Source organism: Meleagris gallopavo, chromosome 1, assembly GCF_000146605.3.
Source record: "Meleagris gallopavo isolate NT-WF06-2002-E0010 breed Aviagen turkey brand Nicholas breeding stock chromosome 1, Turkey_5.1, whole genome shotgun sequence".
In the NCBI taxonomy this organism is placed as follows: domain Eukaryota; kingdom Metazoa; phylum Chordata; class Aves; order Galliformes; family Phasianidae; genus Meleagris; species Meleagris gallopavo.
Window position 1 is genome coordinate 43,573,478 of NC_015011.2, and position 22,174 is coordinate 43,595,651.

General features: G+C 42.2%; 1 protein-coding gene across 4 annotated transcripts in view; it reads right to left on the reverse strand.

The window, feature by feature from the left end:
* The window catches only part of TMCC3 (transmembrane and coiled-coil domain family 3), a 67,668-nt gene that overhangs the window by 45,028 nt on the left and 466 nt on the right, over positions 1 to 22,174 (reverse strand). Inside the window, exons 2-3 of one of the 4 annotated variants that reach the window (XM_010709226.3) lie at positions 21,183 to 21,276; positions 19,518 to 19,672 (exon numbers count right to left, since the gene is read on the reverse strand). The gene's annotated coding sequence lies outside the window, so the exon portion shown is untranslated. Of the gene's footprint in view, positions 1 to 7,580; positions 7,635 to 7,909; positions 8,003 to 19,517; positions 19,673 to 21,182; positions 21,277 to 22,174 lie in introns of those variants that run through there. The other 3 variants (XM_010709219.3, XM_010709213.3, XM_010709239.3) reach the window with 3 other exon arrangements.

Consider the following 22,174-nt stretch of genomic DNA (forward strand, 5'->3'; position numbering starts at 1 on the left):
GGGGCGGCGCCGGCGGCGCGGTTTGGCGATGTGCTGCAGCGCGAAGCCCCCGGGCACGGCTGGGTGCTGCCCGGGGCCGTGCGCGGAACGCACGCGGTCTGTCGAACCGACTAAATCGTCCGCGTTGGGCTTTCCGAAGTGATGGACTGCAGCAACTGGTGACGTTTCCATCCCCATTATACATAGGAGATAAATCCTTCAGCGTTCAAGTATATGGCAGCCACGAGCCACAGCTGTGCGCAGCGTACCTTCCTTGGGGAAATGCCTCCTGTGCTTCAGTTCCTGAGAGCTGAGAAGAAACTCTTTACTGTGAGGGTGGTGAGACGCAGGAACAGGTTTTGGCCAGTGAGGCTGTGGATGCTCCCACCCTGGAGGCATTCAAGGCCGGGCTGGATGGGCCTACAGCAGGGGGTTGGAACTAGATGATCTTAAAGCTCCCTGCCAACCCAAACCATTCTACGATCTTCAGAATAGCTACACGAAGAATATATTTAAATGCATAACATTTAACACATTTTAAACTACAGAAAAGTGTAAGTAGAATACTTTTCCTATAATCATTCAGAAAATGGTAGCGAGGAAGTCTTTTTCTGAGCTGGGCAGAACACTTGTCACCATCTCTATGTTGTTACACAAAGTGATCCAGGATCTCCATCAGATAGGTCCAGCAGGACCTCACCCTTGGGTTGAGCTGTTGGGATGCTCAGCGTGAGTCACGCTGCTTGCCTTCTCTAGCTGGAGGCAGCAACAGTCCCAAGGCATGCATATACATAAACACAGATATATCGACACAGCTAACGGCACAGGAGGAGATTGCCGCCTTTATGAATGTATCTCCCTGCTGATATTTACTTGTTTTCTTTAATTTGAATCCTATGTCCTATGAGATAATCTACTATCAGATTATCTGACATTTTATCTGACATATTATTGTTGTTTTCATTGTGTGAGGCCTTTAAAACTTTTAGACTTCACATTCCAAAGGAAAAAAACTGCATCCTAGAAATAACCTTCTTGGCAGGTGTTTCTTCTTCAAATCCAACACTGGTTTGTTCGAAGTTATTCAAAATTCAGAGACCAACTAAACAGTTGTTGAGTATGCTATGGGAAGCAGTACTTTCCCTATGCAGTAATCATGCAAGCAAACTCACGCAAGCTACCTGCACAAACGTGACAACTTGTCATTCTTCTTACATAGCTAACAAGAACAGCTGAGCTTGGAAGGCTGCCAGGAAAAAGATTTCAAGTAGGAACTGTGTTTCTTCAGTCCCTCAGCTCAGACACAAAAGTTAATTCACGACTCCAAATATCCCAGAAGGTGGGGAACTCAGGAGATGAAGGTCAGTAGGAAACGAAACAGCCAAATGTTGTGGATTTGGGGTTTTTATTGAAGTGATAATTGCAGTTTCCAAAGTGGACTGTGTGGTTCCCAGCACATAGGATGAAACGCCCTTACTACCTCAGAAACCTTCAGGACTTCTTTTTAAGCCTTGCCAGACGCAGTTGATCAAAGCATGGAGAGGATAAGTTAGAAAAAGGACATGTAAAAGGCTTCAGTTGCTTGGCTTTTAAGCAATACAAGTCTTTCTGTAAATCACAGTTGATTCAGTAATTGAGAGTTTTGTTTAAATAATATCAGTTTCATTTAAGTAATGCCAGCAGGCTATCAACAAAATGATGAAACTTCTCTTCAAGAGGAAGAGAGATAGGAACGTGTAATACATAGTTGGAAGAATATTGTGTGTGCTTGGTTACAGCAGTATTAACACGGATACAGACATATATACAAAGAAGGCTCTCCTGATGTAGCTTTTAGGAAGAGGTTTGTTCGGCCAAGCACAGGCAACTTCCCCTCCTCTCACACACAGAGCTGGTTTGCATGGCTCTTCTTCCCCACTCCAAAGCAGACAGGACTGCCTGCAGAACTGCCCAGCACAGTACTTCCCACAGCTGCACCAGACACTTCCTCTCACTGTCATTTTCAAAAGCCCACAGACTTGGATAAATGTTCTTCCCACACGCTGCACCTATTCCCAACTGAACCTTCCATCTACTAAAGCAAATACCTCCAAATATGGGCAGGAACTGGAGCTCAAAGTGACATAGGTAGAAGTGGTTGCCCATAGGAGAATTCTCTCACTACTTTATCTTCTGACAAGTCATTTTTACATTCATTTCTATGGTTTAAGCTAATGATAAAACCGTTAAATCATGCCAGGAATCCACTGTGCCAATTTAAAGTTCAGATTTCTCAAAATGGTTCACAGACTGCCCAGCTGTCCTTACAGGCACAGCATTCTTTCATTCTTTTCCAATGTTTTTCTTCGCATCAGGACACCAGCACTACTCACAGTGATTAACTCTTGATATTTACAGAATTTTGCTGGCCTTCTTAAAGAAGTGACCTTTTAAAAATCATGCAAGTTAGGAATGGAAGGTCTGTTTAAACTTAGGATGACAGAAGAAGTGCATATAACACTATACGTGGCACGCAGTGGAGCGGACAGCAGTGCTGTGTTTGACCACATTGTCCTGTTTCAGGAAAACAAAATCTCTGGGGGTTGAGCAGAGGCAGTGACCAAAGCATGAGACATCCACCTTGCTCCCCCTGCACGAGCTGCATCCTTGCCATCCGTTTCCTGTAGCATGACCCCACGCAACAGTCACAGCCATTCCATCTGGGAGACACTGATAAGATGGACCGACTTACGCATGGGCCCCAGAGGGAGAAGAAGTGGCAGTGGTGACAGAGGGATTACTGAGCAAAGTCCAGCTGCTCACAGAGTAGTCCGATAGATGGGGTTCTGCACACATGGGGAAGGAAACCTTTATGGAGATGAAAGGCACCACAGTCCTATCAAGCAGGAGACTGGCTAGAGGTTTAGCCATGTTCTTTATCCAGTTTTATCACGAATCTTGGCAGCTTACTTCTCCGGGCTTCAACTACCACATTTGTAAAAGGAAAACCACAGCACCTTTCTTCTGCACAGAACCTTGAGCCCTCCAGAATTAAAAACACTATTATTAAGTGTTCTGATGATGTTGGGACAAATTATACATAAAGTGCTAAGTATAAGTTGGCAAAGGCTCACTCAGGAAGAAGGTGAAGGTCCCTTTTTTCACGATAACATCTGTAAACTTAAACAGGATACCGGGGCTTCTTACAAGAGACTTTTCAACACTGCCTCCAAAACATTTTTCAAAAGCTTGTCACAACCAGTCTCCGGGGAGAAGTCCGACGTGATGAGAGCCTGCCAGTGCCATTTCTAAATCTGACAGCAAACGGGACAGCGCTGAGTGGCATAGGTTATCCATGAGCACGCGTCACTGCTCCCAGTGCTGCTGCCAAAGCATGAGTCTCACACTCGCGGGAAAGGAGCTATTCGGTCTGCCTGTACCAACATGAACCTGCAAGGGATCACACTATGACTGACAGGCTGCTTTGCCAGCCTGAACATCACTCAGAAGCTCTGACGATGACAAACATTCAGATATTTATTAAAAACTTCCGATCAGGTCCCCTTCCCTTCTCCTCTCCTCATACAGATCTTTTTTAATGCACTTTCAGGATCTAACAATCATGTACACTCCAAGAGTATCCATTTTGCACACCCAAAAACTCCCAACCCAAGACTGTCTCTGTTTATCACTGCAATGTATTGATAGAGGATTAAGGACAGATAAGCACGTGCAAAATTCCAGCTGAGGGCAGCAGAAGTCCTCCCCCTTCCTTCTTTGCCCTGTCCTTGTACAGACAAAGAAATTGCCTGTAAGAAAATATAATTCCCCTCTGCTGCTGCTGACAGCGATACTGCAAACTACCTACAGGATGGTGGCAGTGTTTTGCACGTTAAATGCTATCACTAAGAGCCACCTTTTTAGCTGACTGAAATAAGAGCTGTTCTCTATAGCCAAGAAATTGCTTGACATCCAGCTATTTACAGCAAAGATGACCCATGTTGCAGAATTCTCCCTTGGGCAAAGGAAATGGTTGCTGCTCATCAGTGTACAAATTGTTTTCGGCTTCACAATATCTGATTTGGAGCTCACTTGGGAATGAGCATATCCAACCTGCTCATCTCAAATCAGCCACCTTGACATTGCCATGGGGTATGCAGGACTGACAGCCACAGATGGCTGCCACATATAGGTGCACATCTTCCCAAAACGTGAATGTGAACCTTTTACCCAAAACACTGTGCCAGAGGTTGTGCCAGTGAGACCTTCTATCCCAAACTGAAACAAACAAGCCAAAAACTTAGACGTAGCCCATGATAACAACGGTTGTTCAGGGCATGACACCCTGCCTTCCATTCAGAGAAGAGCATGCAGCCCCCCTGAAGGGTTTGTAGTTGGGTAGCTGACACCTGAGCTCCTAAAGGCACTGCAAGTGAATACAATAGCACCAGAGCTTCCACCACACTGCTGTTTGGCTGCAGCTTTAGACACCCCAACTTTGTTTATGGCTGATGATAGCACACAGATTGTACATTGTACTGGACAGGAACCTGCCAATTTTATTTGCCTATGAAGTGCTTTGCCTGTCTGTGACCCCGTATACATTAAGTCATGCTAAATGTGTGGCATCAATTATTTCCATATCAACAAACAATGTCAAATGCTGGAGCAGGACTTCTTTGCCAGTCAGCCAGAAAACATAGATGGGTTATCAGAGGACAGAAAAATCAATGATTAGACAAGTACGCCTACACTTCTTCCTCGTGAGCCTTGTTACAACATGGAAACTGCCACAACCCCCTGGGTTTCACTACAGTCATTCTCTATTTACAGACATGCAAATAATGGGAGCACAAAGTTCAGGTTCTCTCTCCACCATCAGTTGACCGACCACCCACACTTCATCTAGCTGTGGTCCTGCTAACTCTAGTTCACTGCAGCATGAAAGCTCTCCTTTAAAACTACATGTGTAGGGACCGGTGTTAAGCACGTTGCCTGGTGTGTTATCAGGCATTAATACAAGCCGTTAGATAAATATGATTAGGAGCCCATTTAAAATGAGTGTAATGAAAACAGGAAGCTCCTTCCAGTTTACTTCTCCATGTGTCAGACCTAAACATATGACATTTAGCTCTGATTTGGGTGACAGGGACTTGAAACAGCCTCAACTAAGCAGAAAGCCAAAATGTCATTCTGTTTAATTGGCATACATTTTCCAAGTGCCTGATTTTCTCAACAAATGTCTTAAAGGCAGCAAATAACAACCAACCAGCCAGACAGACACACAAAAGCCCTACAGCACAATACAGACAGTATACGTTAGGCTAAGTAAATTGTTACGACTCATCATTTGTAGGTATGGACCAGTTTGAAGGGACCTACTCTCCCTTCAATCACCTGAATACCGTAATTTATCAAGGAGCAGGTTCTGGGGTCTTAATACATATACTGTATAATTCTATGGAATAGTTTCTATAAAATAAAGTATTTGCTGTAATTGCCCCTCAGCTGTATTGCAGACAGGTATTAAATCCATTTTACTTTCATTTTATAATGCTTTTTATGGATAAAACTCAGATCTACTATTTAAAGTTTTTCCAGTTGCTTCATAATGCAAAGGTTTGATCACATATTTCTGCATATTTCACAGCAAATTCACTTGCTACCAATGTTCCAAAGATAGCTGTAAATCTTCCTAACTCCTTGCATCTAAGTATTCATTCTTAACAAGATCAAATCGCAACACCTGCACACTTATATACTTTCCTGGATCAGAATGATATAATTTTGACTACTGGAATAATTATTTAGATTAAGATACAGCAAGATTCCTGTTTTTAAGTCTCATCTGTCAGATGCTGAAGAACAGTATGTGAAATATTATATTTTAAGCAGAAAAAATAAAACCAAATTTTTCACATATATTCATAACCTTATGGACCTTTTGAAAATCAAAAATCCATAAGCTATTATTCATTGTGAAATTGGCAGCCCTGCTCATGGCAGGGGGTTGGAACTAGATGAGCTTTGAGGTCCCTTCCAACCCCTGCAGTTCTGTGATTCGACAAAGTCTGAGAAGTCAGAGATTTAAGTCTTTTACTTTGTTCTTCTACAAGCAATAAAATGTATGAAATATCACAGTTTTATGGTTGTTTTTTTCATCCCTGGGAGTTGAGTTTTAGCAGGAATATATGAGCAGTAGTATATTTTACAATTATTTTGGAAACTGTAGCAACATGAGTTACAAACACAGAATCACGGAATCACAGGGGTTGGAGGGGACCTCAAGAAATCATTGAGTCCAACCCCCTACTAAAGCAGGTTCCCTACAATACATTACACAGGTAGGTGTCCAGATGGGTCTTGAATATCTCCATAGAAATAGACTTCACAGCCTCTTTGAGCAACCTGTTCCAGTGCTGTCACCCTTACTGTAAAGAAATTCTTCCACAATTTAGTACAGAACTTCCTATGTACAAGTTTTAGGCCATTACTCACAGTTCTATCACTACACACCACTGAGAAGTGCCTGGCCTCATCCATTTGCTTCCCATCCCCTTTAGATATTCATAAACATTTATCAGATAGCCCCTCAGTCTTTTTTTCCTCAGGCTGAACAGACCCAGGTTACTCAGTTTTTCCTCTTATGGGAGATGCCCCAGACCCATCAACATCTTTGTGTCCCAAAGGAGAGTTTCTCCTTTAAGTTTTATGAAAGGAAAATGTTACAGCACTAGATCACTAGAAAGTGGAATGGTGGAGATGCAACACTGACCAATAAGAATTTCTGTACTATCATATAAGAATATCATTTTCTGGACCAAAACTAAGATGAGGCTGTCTCTGCCTGCCTTAAAAAAAGCAGTTATAGGAGAAGTGCTGGGGTTGGTCTGATCCAGAACAGTGGCAGGGAGTTGCCTCTGCTCAAGCTACAAGCAGCTCCCATTTCTTTTTTGTAAGCACCTCAGGCCAACAATTTTACAGATGTCAAATAGATTTTATAAGCCCAGTATAAAGGCATGCCATTATCAACAGGAATCTCACTAATCAAAATAGAGGAAAAAACTAATAATTACAGGCTTAATAGCAAAACTGTCCTTTTACAACGTTTCCTTGAATTTCTGTTTGCGTGTTTCACACGCACGCACCACCTTATAAACTATTTTATTTGAAGTATTATAAGGGGAGAAATTGAGTGCTCCAACTTTCCAGTTCATGTAATAAGGATTAATTATGACACGTAGGCTTTGAAACGTTTGCAATCAGGAGTCATATTAGAAAGCATTAAAGCAATATATAAACTCTAATAGCAGCATAAAATCACTAACAGCAACGTGGCACATATCATAAGGAATTAAGCCTTCAAGTGAGCAGACACATAAAAGTCACGATGAGGTAAGGCAGCTTGTTAGCCAGCAGCTTTAGCTGAGGAGAAGGCACGCTGCACAAATGCATACAAACCAGTTAGCAGCAGCCGGTGCTGCACAGGCTGTGATAGGAAGGGAAAGCACACATCTCACCACTGCTACAACACTCAACAGATCTACCAGTGTTCAGCACCTCAGACAAACAGGTCTGATACAACTGTGAAACAGAGGAGCGTAATATTCACCAGCACTCACCAAAATCGTGCATTTCTTCCCATGGAAGGTTGTTTTTTTCTACACCAAATATTTCCTCATGTTTTCTGTCTTTTGAAAAAAATCACAAGCTTTTCACCATTTGAAAACTTAACAGAAAAGATACTCTTAATTAAGAGAGTGAGGTTTTTTTAAAGAGAAAAAAAAACTTCATTTTTCATGGTTATGACAAGTTCTCGTTAACAAAACCTACAATTCCCAGCAGTTCTGTTCAGCGATGCTGAAACTCTAGGTATGGCTTGAGGATTTGCTTAAGCTGAAGGGAACCCTTCTGCCTTGGCTATGAGGCAAAGCAATTGTGGGGAACGTACCTGCAGTGCCACGGGAGCTGCACAGACAGCAGTAACGCACGGCTGCCAGCGGGCTCACCCTATATGTGCCGCCCCATGCAGATAAAGGCGGGCTGTGCAGGGCCACCAGAGCTGCAGGTGGGTGCTCCCAGCACCATGACGTCAGTGGCCCTGAAGCCGCAGGCACAGGATGGCACCGGGGCCATAAACACAAACAGCCCGTTATGGTTATGGAGCTGGAAGCAACCCATGCAGGCCGCCCTCAAGCAATAACACAGGTGGGGGTGTGTTTTATGTCACGCTCCCAAGCTGCAACACAAAGCAATGACTGCCGGGGTGTGCCTGCCTCAGAATTAGAGTGTAGAACTGATCGAGTTGGTACCCTGTAATGCTACATACATGTGCATTATCATGGCAGAGAGATATACATCTAATGCTTGTGTTTGGTCTAATATTTTACCCTTGTGGTTGGGCTGCAATTTGGATGCAGCATTGTTGAGCTGGTCAGGGAGCTGATATAGGTGACAACTACCTCTATTAAAAAAAATATACGCTATTGGATAGCAGTAGAGAGAGGGATTTGTATTACACAGCTCCTCATGCAGCAGGCCTGATTTGGCCATGGGCAGGGAGATACCAAAGCCCTGCAGTAGGCAGGAGCGAGGACTTTGATCAGAAATTCATGTTCCTAGTTGCCATGGGTTTTGTTGTGTCACAGCATGTTGGGTACATTTGTACTCAGACTCTTAACATCAACAAGCAAACTGATCTTTATGCGGATCTGTGGCCTTTACAGAGGTTAATTATCCTTGTGAAAGGCAAGGAATGAGGGTACAGATAAGTGGTAAGCCAGCTAACCTCTATGTATGGATAGCCATAGGAGCAGAGGCACGTCAAAACTGTTTTCCACCTATCCTAAGAGAACTTCAAAAGTAGTGAGCTTACATTACAGCCTTGGAAAGAAAACAAGCTTCACCCAAGCAAAAACCTAGCAGGAAGCATCAGAGTGACTCTTCTGGTGAACTTGAGATCAGAATTATATCTGGAAAAGTCAGCTCTTGGGGACTGCAATGCCAACTGCTGAAATTATGATGAGGGAGAGATGAAAACTAATAGGGCTGCCTGAAGGACCGAGGAAAATGCAAATGTGGCATTAAAACATCTGTGGAAATAAAGCGTCTGAGGTAATAGTTCAAACAATTATCTGATCTGCTAGGAAGGGAAAAGCATTTATAGATAACCAAAATAACTGACCCAACGGGAAAACTATGCCCCCGTGTTCTCTAAGAATGTGTCATCTTCGGGAGATGCTTCACTAAATCTATCTAAATTTTCCTTGTGCTACTGGTATGGAAATTTCCTCTCATTATCTGAACTTTGTCTGGTCAGTCCCTCAAACCATAATGTTTTTATTTTTCTAAGGCATCCAATAGTAAAAAATAAGGGTACATCTGTACACAACTCAGCTACGCTGATGCAGAAAAGAAGTAGATGAGTTCAATGAAACCAGTAGAAATATCTTTCATTCCTGTGTCGTGAATGTAGACAGAAAGCAAAGTAAACATCTAAGAGTTAAACAATATCCCTAAGCATATTAAAGTGAATACTTTAAAGTGAATCCTCTTCTTAGGATGAGAATAAAACAAACAGCTGCTAAGTAATGGCTCTCAGCAAGACTCTTCTACCCATCTATCAAAATCATATAAGTGACTTACAACCACAAGAGATTAGCAGACCCTAAAACATTAGGTTGCATGCACACAGCTAGATTTTCAGCAGCTTGTTTGCACTGTGACAAACCTTGCTTTAACTTCACGTTCCTTCTGCTAAAACTTCTTGCTGCAGCCCTCTTGTTTCCTTCTGTACCACTGGACCTGCATGCACCTACATGTGCAGCAAATGTGTGAAGGTAACAAGATGCACATCTACACCTCCCTCTCCCCTGGTTTGGTTTTTTGGTGTTAAGGACACAGCTTCTGAATTAGCACATAAACACCTGCTGCCAGGTCTTTATATCACACTGTAATTGCAGAAATAAGATCAATTACCAGACAGAAAAGCTGTTAGAAGTTAAAAATATGTTGCTCAAACTATTCTTTCTTTGCTCATTAGCTTTTACAGGCATACGCATCAAAATACGCACATCATTTCTTCATGCCTCTCCAATGCTTCTGGCATTTTTTAGGCAGAGCAAGCAGTTTGGCTGTGGCACGGGGGCAGCATGCATGGGAACACCCCAGTCACATCTTCCTATCAGTCTGCCATAAGCCTGAGCTGTTCTCAAGCGGTCGCTGCGTTACATGAAGAATAAGTAACAAAACAGGGAAGGGGGAAGAAAGTAATCTGAGGAGGGATGTAGCAGTCTCAAAGATATCCTAAAGAATAAGCAGGCTTTTTCTGCAGGGTGTGTGTTGGTTGATTGTAGGGTTTCTGGGCTCATCTTTGCAATTGGGACAAAGCTGTTGACTTCTGAGACCGTTACCAATTTCCAGCAGCTAAGATCTTCTCAAATTTCTTCTGTTTTTGATGATAGGCTTCAGTTCAGTAAATTCAGTAAATTGTAGAGAACCATTAAAGTAGGGAAAAAATCAGCCCTGTAATTGGAACAAGTCTGCAGAACCATTCAAATAAGATGCAGTGTCAGGCTCTGGGGCTGACTACAGCCCAGCTGGGGACATGCAGTCAAACCTTGCATGTCGCCACTATTAAACTGGAATGCAAGTCTTTTCACCACAAGTTCTGTGACACATGGCTACCTTTAATTGTTGGATAGAGTCTCCAGTCACACTTAATCTTGCAAATCTATGTATCTCAAGCAAAATATGCAGAAATACGTATATTTGTAGACACGTATACAAATCAAAAGGCAGAATATGCAATAAATTGTAGGATGACAGAATTGTTTCCTAAATCACAAGCATGAGATGCTCTCTGAAAACTCACAGTTCTAGCACTGAGCAGCTGCTGTGTTTTCTTACTAATAGGTGGGCTGCAAGCTGGCAGGCAGTCTCTCAGGAGGAGGGAAGAAATACATCTCACCTCTTAGCTGGCTTTTCTTGATTCCATTTACTAGGATTTAATTGAATGAGTGCAGAAGAGCTGCCTGAAGTCCATATATGTGACAGCAGTTTGTTGCTCAAGAGAAATTTCAGAAATATGTCCTAAGTTTCTGCATGTATGTTTTCCCTCTGATACCAATCTAATGATAGTAGTCCAAGTGATTTTGTTTGTCAGGGATTTGATCAGCAGGTTGGTGTTGCTGCTTAGATATGTAGGGAGTCCTGCACATGAGAAGTCACAGTTCTGTTAGACATGGTGTTTCACACTGCCTGCGCTGCTCAGCACCGGCCCTTGCTGCAGCTGCTGCCCGTAGGTGGGACATCAGTGGTAATGGGTGCTCAGAGCTAATTCTGTGCACTCGCATTTCATAAAGACACTGACATATTTATGCAAGTACTTTGAAGAATATGCCAACCTCATTAGATCATGAGGTACCTGAGAGAGAGAATGAAATCTCTCTGTTTTGTAGGTATTCAAAATGTGCACATACAAGTTGTTGATTTAATTGATAGCCATTGCCTCTTCTGTGATGTTATTTCAAAGGCAAACTGATTTGTTGCTGAATTGGTAAGAGCTATAGCACACGAATCACTTGATAAAACTTAATCATCACTGGATAATCCATTTGGTCTTTTTACTTCATCACTAATCTGTCTTTCCTTAAAAAAGAGCTGATAAGGAGTGAGGCATCTCACTCCTTATCAGAGAAAAAACAGGGAAAAAAACGCAGCATTAGCTTTCGGACATGGCCCCAGCACTAACATTGCTGCCCAAAGAGCCTGAAAGCCTCCCCGCTGCAACCCTTGATTAATATTCAACTGTGATCTTTCTGCATCCTTGGATTTTGTGGCTTGCTTGAAAGACTTGACACATATAGGACCCCCCATATAACAGCCTGAGGGGTATTTTTAACTTATATATGCATGTATATGTAAGCTGTTTATATCTGTTGTGCTTTAATACAGCACAGATAAAGGTATACAATATATACAGTATATAGATGACAGTGTTCCAAGAAAAGAAGCCCTCTGCGGCTCTCTCCCACTGGGTTCCATGCTCTGTGCCAGCACAGAATGAATTTCAGTCCTCAGACAGTTTCCAAGCAATCTCATTTCTGTCATCCTCTCTGAAAGATGGGAGACAGTGGATGGATGCCTCAGATGAATTTGAAATAAATTGTAAGGGAGACGGATAGATGCTGTTAACTGAGTCTCCTCTGCTGCTGAAGCCTCAACTGTGTTCACGTGGAAAATTCTTGTCAGCACAGATGGTTTGTTTTGACCATGCTATGTCATTTAAATGTTATAGTAATAACAGAAATTGGGTTATTTTGTGTCAGCAGCCACTTTTCAAGGGAAGCTAAAAGCAGGTGGGCACCAAGAAAGTTATAGCTAGCATTAAGCATGGCAGCAACACCCAGCAATCTACTGTGTAGGTGATGCTGCGAGACACGCGAGAGCTTGCCTGAGACGATCCACTGCATCTGTCAACACTGTAATGCAGCAGTACCAAGTTTTAAATTTGCCCTGGAGTGAAAGAATTCGACATAAACAACCTGCTTATATATGTCAAGTCTTATCTTTAAATATATTCGTACCTAGGAGCCTAAGAAAGGCGTCAGCATCATGCAGTGCAAGCACTTTTCATCATCCGTGGCACCAGAGTAGCACACTGGCCCCTCACCTGCTCTGCTGCTTCTACAGCCATTGCTCACCACATCCTTGGGGAGTAGACATGCAAGCATGTCCTACCCTGCCGTGTCTGCCACATGGCTGGCTCCTGAGATGAGGACAAGGGAACGGAACCAGCAGCTAAAGTTTGCTTTGGAGACCTCCAGGAAGCAGAGAAGAATGCCAGGTGAGGAGATAGCAAAAGCCAGGAGAGCTGGTGGCATTTGTTGTCTGATGTGCTCAGGGTGGAACAAGGATGGAGGGTACCTAATGCATGGACAAAGCCTTCCCGTGCTCCACAGACAGCTTGTTGTACCAGCTGCTACCTCTGCCTCCATGCATTCATCCCAAGAGTCAAAATAAAACGCACAGCAAAAGAAACACAAATCTGCAGTAACCTTACAATCCCCAGCAGCATTCACAGGCACTTAAGGATGCCTTAAAATTTTTATGTAACCTGAAACATCTGTGTAGCCTGCAATGGGTCATTTACCTCACAGAAGTCTCAGCTCAGTTGAAAGCTGAAGACATTACTGAAACTGTGAACCATAAAACCATTTCTATTCATATCTGTTGATATTTGTTTCCTCTGCTGCTGCTGTAAACACACTTTCATTGAAGAAGGCACCACCATCAGCAGGCTCCCTACATCCCACACTGGCTATAGGAACACTACTATAGGCCATGGTGTCCATCAGATAATGAAAACAGTTTGAGAAGGTGCCAACACACCTTCTGTGTGTTGCACAGAAGAAGGTGCTGAGAGGCTAAGGTCAGATTAGCTCTGCCATGGGAGAAGGCCCAGAGGCCTGTGCCATGCCCTCTGACAGACATCACAATCCATGGGCCACGTTCCACCCCTCTGTTAAGCTGGAGCAGGGCCAGAGTGAGCAAGCTGGCTGCCCCACAGCCCCATGCCCACTGTGGCCCAACACCAACCTCCACTCTGAAGGCTGCTGCAGCACAAGGTAGCAACAAACCCAGGAATGGCACCACAGGAAGCATAAATGGCATGATGTTACCCACAAATCCAGGAGCATACACATGGGATCTGCCCATGTTGTAAAACTGAGAAACTGCAGTATTTTTAGAACATTACTGCTGGCTGTAAACCATTGATCTATATTGTCTAGCACAATTACCACAGGCTGGCCCCTGTGTTCCTCAGAAACTAATTAACCTGTGCAGTCAAGTTTTAAGTTTCTTCACAACCTTTTTAAGATATCATATTAAGAAAGAAAACACAAACAGAGACTTGAAGCATACATATGAAATAAAACTTTCAACTTCTCTGTTACCCGGTGCTTCCTTGCCCAGCACTTACACAAGAACAGCAAAGGCAGTATTTCTGAGCCTCTCCCTTTCTTTTTATGATCATTATACAACAAGATAATTAAGTTCAGCTGAGGTCATCATACTTTCATTGAGTTCCCAGTCCTGACAATGGAAACCTGTGTCTGATATCTGGTTCACAGAAAGATTTTTAACCTTGTTTCCGCCCCCACTACTGTTATAAAACTCTAATCTGTGTTGGCTGCTTATTTTTCTGAACCTTTAGAGGCTGTAATGTTGTTCCTTTGCAAGCTTTAAGGCTGCAAAGAAAGCAGGCATATGTTACTACATAGTTCAAACAACTTTGAATTCAATAATGAAAGACAAGATCGAAGTATACCACAGTTCCAAGCTTAGTCTTAAATATAACTTTTCTGATATTTCACCAATGAATTCTACCAGCATGAAAGTTTCCTTAAATGTCTGAACTATATGAAGCTTCAGAGCAAAAGGAAATGAAAAGGAGCTATAAAATACTTGAATGAGAACAACACACTAACCTTCTGCTGAGAGGACAGCAAGTCCAGTCACGTACAGTGAATCACAGCAATAAATCACAGCTGTGTGAAACTGCCATCACAGGCTTCTCTACAAGTGTGTGGGCAACAACATCAACAGATGTGGAATTCTGAGTTTCGGCTACAGGGAGAACTACCACCACCAACAAAGCAGTGCTGCAGAAGTCATTGCCCCACCTGCTGCTCCCAGAGCCTCAACAGCTGCACTCGTGGGGACTTCAATTTCACATTACTTTGGCACTTAAATGTCTTACAAATAACTTTAAATAATTTCAGATAACTCTCCAACATTTTACACTGAGCCTACTTCACCTTGTTCATTTTAGTCTGTGAATTCGGGTGTGCAACAAATAGTTCCAGGTTTTGAGCTGATTAGCTGAAGAGCCTTAATTAAAATGCCAGTTAAAATGATAGTGCAATTACAGGGATGTAAGCATTGACAGGTTTCCCTGAGCAATGGGCTTTTATAGCTAAAGGTAATGATTACATTTCTGCAGAAAAAAATCTTTATTCTGAACTACTGTCAGCCAGCAAAGTACTTGGAATGCATACATCAGGCTCCTCCACAAAATAATAATCTGGATAAATGGTTCTTCTAGGGACAGCCAGAACTCCAAGCTATATGTTGCTTCCTCACCATGTGGAATTTAAGGAAAATGCTACCATAGACACTGGACCATAAAGAGAGCTTTGATTTTTCTGTTCAGATAATGTTGCCTTACTTAATGCACAATATTTGTGCCAAATTTTAGTAGGTATTTAAATAACCTATCAAGTACTGATAACAATGCAGAAGAAATACTGATACAAGCTGCAAACTAAGAACTCTGCATTACTTTGCATCTGTGCAATTGTTTGCAGTACTTCTGTACTGTTGGCTTTTAACCAATATAGAGATACATTCAAGGCATCATCATGCAATGACCAAGTGAATTAGTAACTTCAGATATTTTAGATGTCTTGCTGTTCAAGGAGTATATTCCAAAAGGCACTGAACAACCCATGTGAAACCACCAGTTGACCCATTGCTGGCCCTTGGCAGCACTGCGGCTTGTGCTCCCATCACAACTTTGCCCTTGGCCACCTCATAAAACTGTACAGGTGTGGTTCTGCTCCCCACATATTATCAGTACTCACCTGCAGCACGTGTTCATCTTGGAAGAACACCCACAGGCTGGAACATGGGCCTAACAACTCGGTTTACTGCGAGAATGCTTTCATTTCAGACTACATTGTTTTATATATATATAAATATATATATAAATATATATATATAAAGGGAAATGTTGCAATTTCTAAGGCCATCCATGAATCTGCCTAAGCTCAGCAGCGCTGGGAGCATGGAGAACCTGGCACCTCACATTTTGGAATCCAAGGTTAGGGACCACATCAACCCAGTTCTCAGTATCAGTAATATTACTCATTGAATTGAAACTGCAGAAAATGCAGTTGATGGTAAACTACTAATTAAAAGGAAAGGCACGTGGCTATAGCTACTGTGCTATTGCCACCTACAGGTATTCTTCTCTTCCTTAATTACAAAAAGTAACACATTGCCCTGACACTCTTCTCCAATATAAACTGCTGTTCCCATCTAACTCACTGAAGATGCAACACCATCAACTCTCCAGCTATAGGCTACAATTGAACATCTACTGTCAAATTCAGTAAATTGCTCCTTACCCAAATGTGGAAAATCTTTGAAAAGTTAAGTGGAAAAAAGGGTAAAAATAAAACTTCTCTTTTGATAGAGAAAAAGGAAAAAGAACCTCTCTTTCTATTCGTAGTGATCAGATAGTGGCTCCATATTTAGGTAGCTCCCACTGGCAGTCAAGGACACACTGCAGCACCCTGCCAGCAGCAAGGCACACCAACAGGGTGGCAGAAACCCTAAAGCTGAAGCTAGCTGCTGCTCTGCTCAATGAGGAACTGGAGGGTTGGGTAACTTCAAGCCACAGCTCAGAACACCAAGAGCACAGCTGCTGCTGTGCCTGCCTTTGCTGCTTTGTCTAAGAGGGGGAGCGGCACTCTGTCTCTTTTTAAGAAAACACACAGCTGCATGGTGTGGGGTGCCATACAGAAGTGTGAGCAACCTCTGAAAATGCGGAACTTTCTTATGTTCAGTGAATTTTTTTTTTCTTTTTCCTTTCTCTTAAGAATAGGCAGTCCCATTCTGTAGTGGTGACTATAGAGCTTGCTGAGGGAAGAATAGCTACGAATAAGTCAATCACAAAAGGTTTCTGAATGCAGTCCTTAAGCTTATCTGAATTTCTATCTTTGCTACCAGTGCTGTCATTTCCAGATATGCTTGCTATCTGCAAATGTCACAGGAAAAATAAAAGAAGCTGTGAGTGCTAGCTATTTTGTGAAAAGCTGAAGAAACCAAAATATCAGTAGAAGTGCATAGTCGGAGTAATAAAGTAAAAAGCTTGTGGCACATTTTGGTCTTATCATTAAGCACAGAACTGAAATGTGTTGAGAGAGCAAAGGCACCATGGCATGTGCGGATGAGCATGATAGCTGGAACAGAAGAGCTTGAAAACTAGAGAATATAGTTGTCTTGCTTTAGAAGGCCACTTTTAAAAAGTGGTTTTCACTGAAAATAAGGATCCAATTGTTACAGGGCTTCCTGGTTTTACATTAGTAGATAGGTGCCAGTACTGACAGACAGAAGAGTGCTGCTATTTGGAAGGATGGACTCTCAGCACAGATAAGACTCGACTTCAACTTCAGCTATAGCTGCCCCACACCATGTTAATATTCTGTATATTCACAACATTACCAGCAGAGCTAAATCACTGTGACTAACACCTCAGCTATAGCTGAGGCTTGTAATTATTTCAGAGCCAGAGAGCCGTGATGTATCTATTCTGAAAACAAAATTAGTTAACATATGCACGTATACAGAATACAAATGATGCTGATATCTTTTGTCTTTCATATTAGTTAATCATTCTGGTCCAAATGCAGATATTCCTTTTGGCATGTCTTTTGTCATGTGTATGTGCATAAGAACAATTATGAGCTGACAAATGAAACACAAACACCACTTAAACACCACATAGTGGATAATCCCAATTGGGTGTGAAGCTCTATGCAGTAGGATACAAAATATATGTATTGTATATGTATATGCACTACCAATTCAACAAAGAAGCAAGATCAGACTACACAAAGAAAAATTAAAGAAATTCCTTGCTGCAAGGACCTGTGCTTTCACCCGCATTCTCTAGTACTGTAATAGGGATGTTTCTTATTATTTAGGCAAATAAAATCTTATCAACATGGCCTTCGTTCTCATGAGAGAAAAGTAGAACATTACCTTTAACTCAGTTTCACTTCCATGTTTGTTTAAAAATAATAAGCATTTAACCTTCAAAATAATTTAATTATAGCTGTGAATCATAAGCAGCCCATGCACTTGGAGCATGCACTCCTGATCGAGAACTGATTTTTGAGAGATTGTGTCAGAGCTGTGTATTGGAATTATATGGAATTACAGCCTTTTAGATACAACATTGCGTGAGTCTAAGAGAATTAGGAGCTTCAATCCTATCATCAAAATATCTTAGAAATTTAAGGACTGGATTTGTAGAGATTCACAAATACAAAGCCATCACAAATATGTGTTTAATTCATTAGGCATTAAGGCTTTGGCTCATTAGTAGCGATAGCTCAGCTTAGAAGAATTCTCTGCTCCAACCATCTGCCCCTTTTGGATGCCATCCTCCCTCCTGGCAGAGCTAGCTCAGCATCTGGCAAGGGAAATGCCCTCTCACTCGTGTGTGTTCACACACCTTGGTGTTCGTCTGTGTCTCTTCCACTGCATCCAGATACAATTTAAGATGATGCATGACAACTGTATGATTTGCCAAGCAACCCCTTCCACAGTGGCAGGAATCTCTGAAACAGAGCTGAGTGAAATACTTGGGGCCAGGGTCACTTAACACAGCCTTCCCATAAGCTATCCCTGTTTGCAAGCTGAGGTCTCAGTGCCACTCAAATAGGAGCACAAGTTCAATTGCAATTAACAAGGACCTACACTCTCTGGTATCTATGTCATTGTCAAATATGAGAATTAATAACAGCTGAAGTAAAGTTCCCTTGACCTTGTCAGCCAATGCAGACATGCCCTGCACTTCTAATTCACGGCTGTTTGTTTTACAGCAGGTCATTATTTTCATTAATAGCTAAGCTGCTGGCAGATTCCTTGACATTTTGAATGAAAGATTAATCTGGATTTAATAAAGTGATCAAAAGGGAAGAGGTTATAATTCTTTTTCTAAAAAGTCTTCCAAATCAACGGCATTGTGCAGACTGACATCATGATAAGCAGCAGCTTATTGATACAGCAGTCCATTTGTTAATCAGGGTGACATAATGCAGCTCCTGTCTGGCAAGGCCAAACAGCACTGCAAGTCCACCGGCAAGACACCAGCACAGCATCTTTTCAGCCAGAAGCTCAGGGTAGGGTAGGCACATTTTAAAGCAATGTTTAAGTAAGGGGTGAGGGGATTTATATGGGTTTATTTTCAACTGTGGACAGAGAGGTCCTGGTTTGATTAACAAGTGCAGAAGCCAGGAATAAAGACGATATAAGCAGTCAGGTTCAGAAAGCAAAGCTCAGCGCTGCCCCTCCACTCCCTGTGAGGAGCTGCAGCTGCCATGAGACCTCCCCTCAGCTCCTCAGCTCTGGGCTGAGCTAACCAGTTTTGAAATTTTGCTTTTCCTTTGTCTCTCATATTCTCTGACACACATGTACCACTCCTGTCTCCACATTCACGCAAACTTCACACTGATGAATAAATTACACATTTTGCTCCGGGCACATCTGATTGATTCCAATACCATGGCAGGTACACTACTTTCTGTGGTGTAACCATGCAGGGCACCCTGGGCACCCACCAGGACTGCCAAGAGCAGCCTCCAGCATGAGCTGAGTTTGGGCCCTGGCTGTGCCACATTCCATGGTAGAAACATCAGCTAGCTTAAGCCCAGGCTGAACTGAAGAAAAGTGACAAAAAGATGACAGAAATTAAGACAACTCACCTTCAGGAAACCTGGGCCCAGGGCTGAGCTGCTTGGGCAGCTGACTGGAGGATAATGGAAACCAAGGCTCTGTGCAAAGCCCAGTGGGCACAATTGGAAAAACTGGTTTCGGAATGCTCAGGGTCGGGCCTCTGTCCCCTGCTTTAAAAAGTCACCTGGAAGGGCACGAGTGAGAACACACCATAAACCCAGAGCAGAATCACGCTGGCAGAGGGAGAGCTTTTCAGCACAGCACAACCAATACTGAGGCAGTGCTTAAGTACATGCAAGGAGGAGATAATGGGAAACTGTTGAAAACTGTTTCTCAGATAATGTGTTTCCTCTGTGACCTCTCAGAAAGTGAACTTTTGCTGAACTAGTAACTGGCCTCACCAGTTACTAGTTCACCAGACTGAATCAATTCTATGTCACTCCAAGTAACTGAATACTTATCGAGAATGAAAATAGAAGTAAACACAGTGGATCTGTAGTTTCCAAAGCCTATAACATTCGCACAGGAGTATATTGAGAACTTTTAAATTTAGCAACTGAAAAGAATTTTGTGGAAATGTTGTCTAAAATTGTGCATTTGAAGGTAGCAGCAAGATGTATTAGCACGTAGTAAGGCATGAAATTGCCTCATAAAGGAAATTGCTTTTGAGAAACACAGTCATAAACATCACAGTGAAATTACGGATAATGATTGGTATTTTTGTGCTGCTCTGACACTTGTGCTGAGCAAATGAGTAATGAACTTGACTTCAATTACTGAAACTGAGAAGAAAGGAAGTACTGTGTTATCCTAGTTTGTCTTGCCTTGGTACAAGCAGACGTGAAGTGTGTGCCATTTTGGGGTACACCTAAACTGACAAAGATGGTCCCTTCTTCAGAAAAAGGCTCTCTGCAGCCTGCAGCATTGCAATACCTGCAATAGGAGAGTAACAGCCAACCAATTAATCTATCATGTCTGTTCCCTACTGGTTGAAAAAGCTTCCTGCTGAGTGTGACACTGATTTTTTTTAACCTACGCCTATTTACTAAGACCCTCATACCTCAACTGCATGAAATGGGACAGTCGCTCCATCAAACAAAATGAGGACTTAAAATACAACTGTGATAAAAGATGTTTGGGAAGAAGTCTAGGAACATTTGAGCTATTTCCTCAGCTGAGTCAGATGAGGTTGAACTTGAGTCACTCTCAAGAGCTCACATGTGGATCAGGTGGGAGCAAATGGCAACTCAAGCACTGTTATAGCTGGAAAAAATATTCTCTATGTAGGTTATAATAAAGTTTGATTTGGTTTAGTTTGGGACAGTGGAGTTGTAATGGTGGAAAGTACAATTAAATAATGCTCATTAGCCATTAACAAGCGCCTTACACCTGCAAGGAGCTCTTCAGTAGTTAGATACAGAGAATCATTCTACACAATAGTCCTGTATCATATGCATTAGTCTCATTTTCTTGGCAATGGAAATTGAGGCCTTCAGATGAGATATCTCAAATTACAGTCAATTATCTTCTTTGCAGATGGCTTACCAATAGGCATGTGATGAGTGAACGACAAAATTCAGCTGCAATTCTTTGAGTCTGTGACTTGGGCTAATCTTGTAAAAAATCCCTCACATGGATTAGGAAGTGCAGGAAGAAACAAATTGATACATTTTCACTGAAGGCTGGAGACTTACCTGAAGTCAGCAAAGCAGCCTTTTGCAAATAGTGCTCGTAGGACTCCCAACCATATGTTAAAGCTCCCACACAAAGGAGTTCCCTTTATTTGGACTGCCAAAGAAAATGCAAATACACATGTAAAGTTCTGGAGAGCTGCAAGCCTACCTCAAACAGCCCTATCTGATCCACTCTTCAGAAAAAGACAAATGGCTGCTGCAGGGTGACCAAGAGCTAAACTTTCCTTCAGCCTCTTTGAGCTGACAAATGCATGGGCTCACTCACAGCCTCCAGCTACTTTTCTGCCATGTGCTTGTGGGCTGCCAGTGCAAGAAGCAGACCTGACACCTGAGCAGCCCAGTGTCACCTATGAAAGAATGCTCTGAGGCATGTAGAGCCCATCTGGCTCAGATCACCGCAGGAAACTTCAACATAAATTATTTTAGTCATAAGTGAAATCTAAATTGCTAAAATGTCTGTTCCCATCAACCAGCCAATAGTCAGGATTCTTGAAATCAGGTATGGGGACAGAGAGAAGCACATTCCTTCACCTGCACATAGTTATCACAGACCCTTCCCAAGGTCTTTGTTGGATGAAGGCCATATCTATCTAGCATTTACCACTCTAGCAAAATAACCAGCTTTGGGGATGGTGCCTGCCCTTTACAAGAGCAAATCAAATACAAAAAAGAGAAATGAATAATTACTGTACCATTAAAACAACAACAGTTACACAAATGTCATCAGCTGTACTTAATTTTCAATAAAACCCAGAGAAATCGATTTTTGATCACAGAAGTCAAAGACCTGTCTTATAACTAATGCATATGGGAATGGAGAATACTAATTCATTCAAGACAGTTGGACACATAAAAAAAGAAAATAAATAAAAATAAAAAAAAGAAACAATTGGGGGATCTTCAATACTTTAAAATACCCGGAAAAAGTCAGGTCCTATTACTCTTACCAGCCTTGATAGCCAGTGACTAAGTTCTACTGAGATTTGAGAACA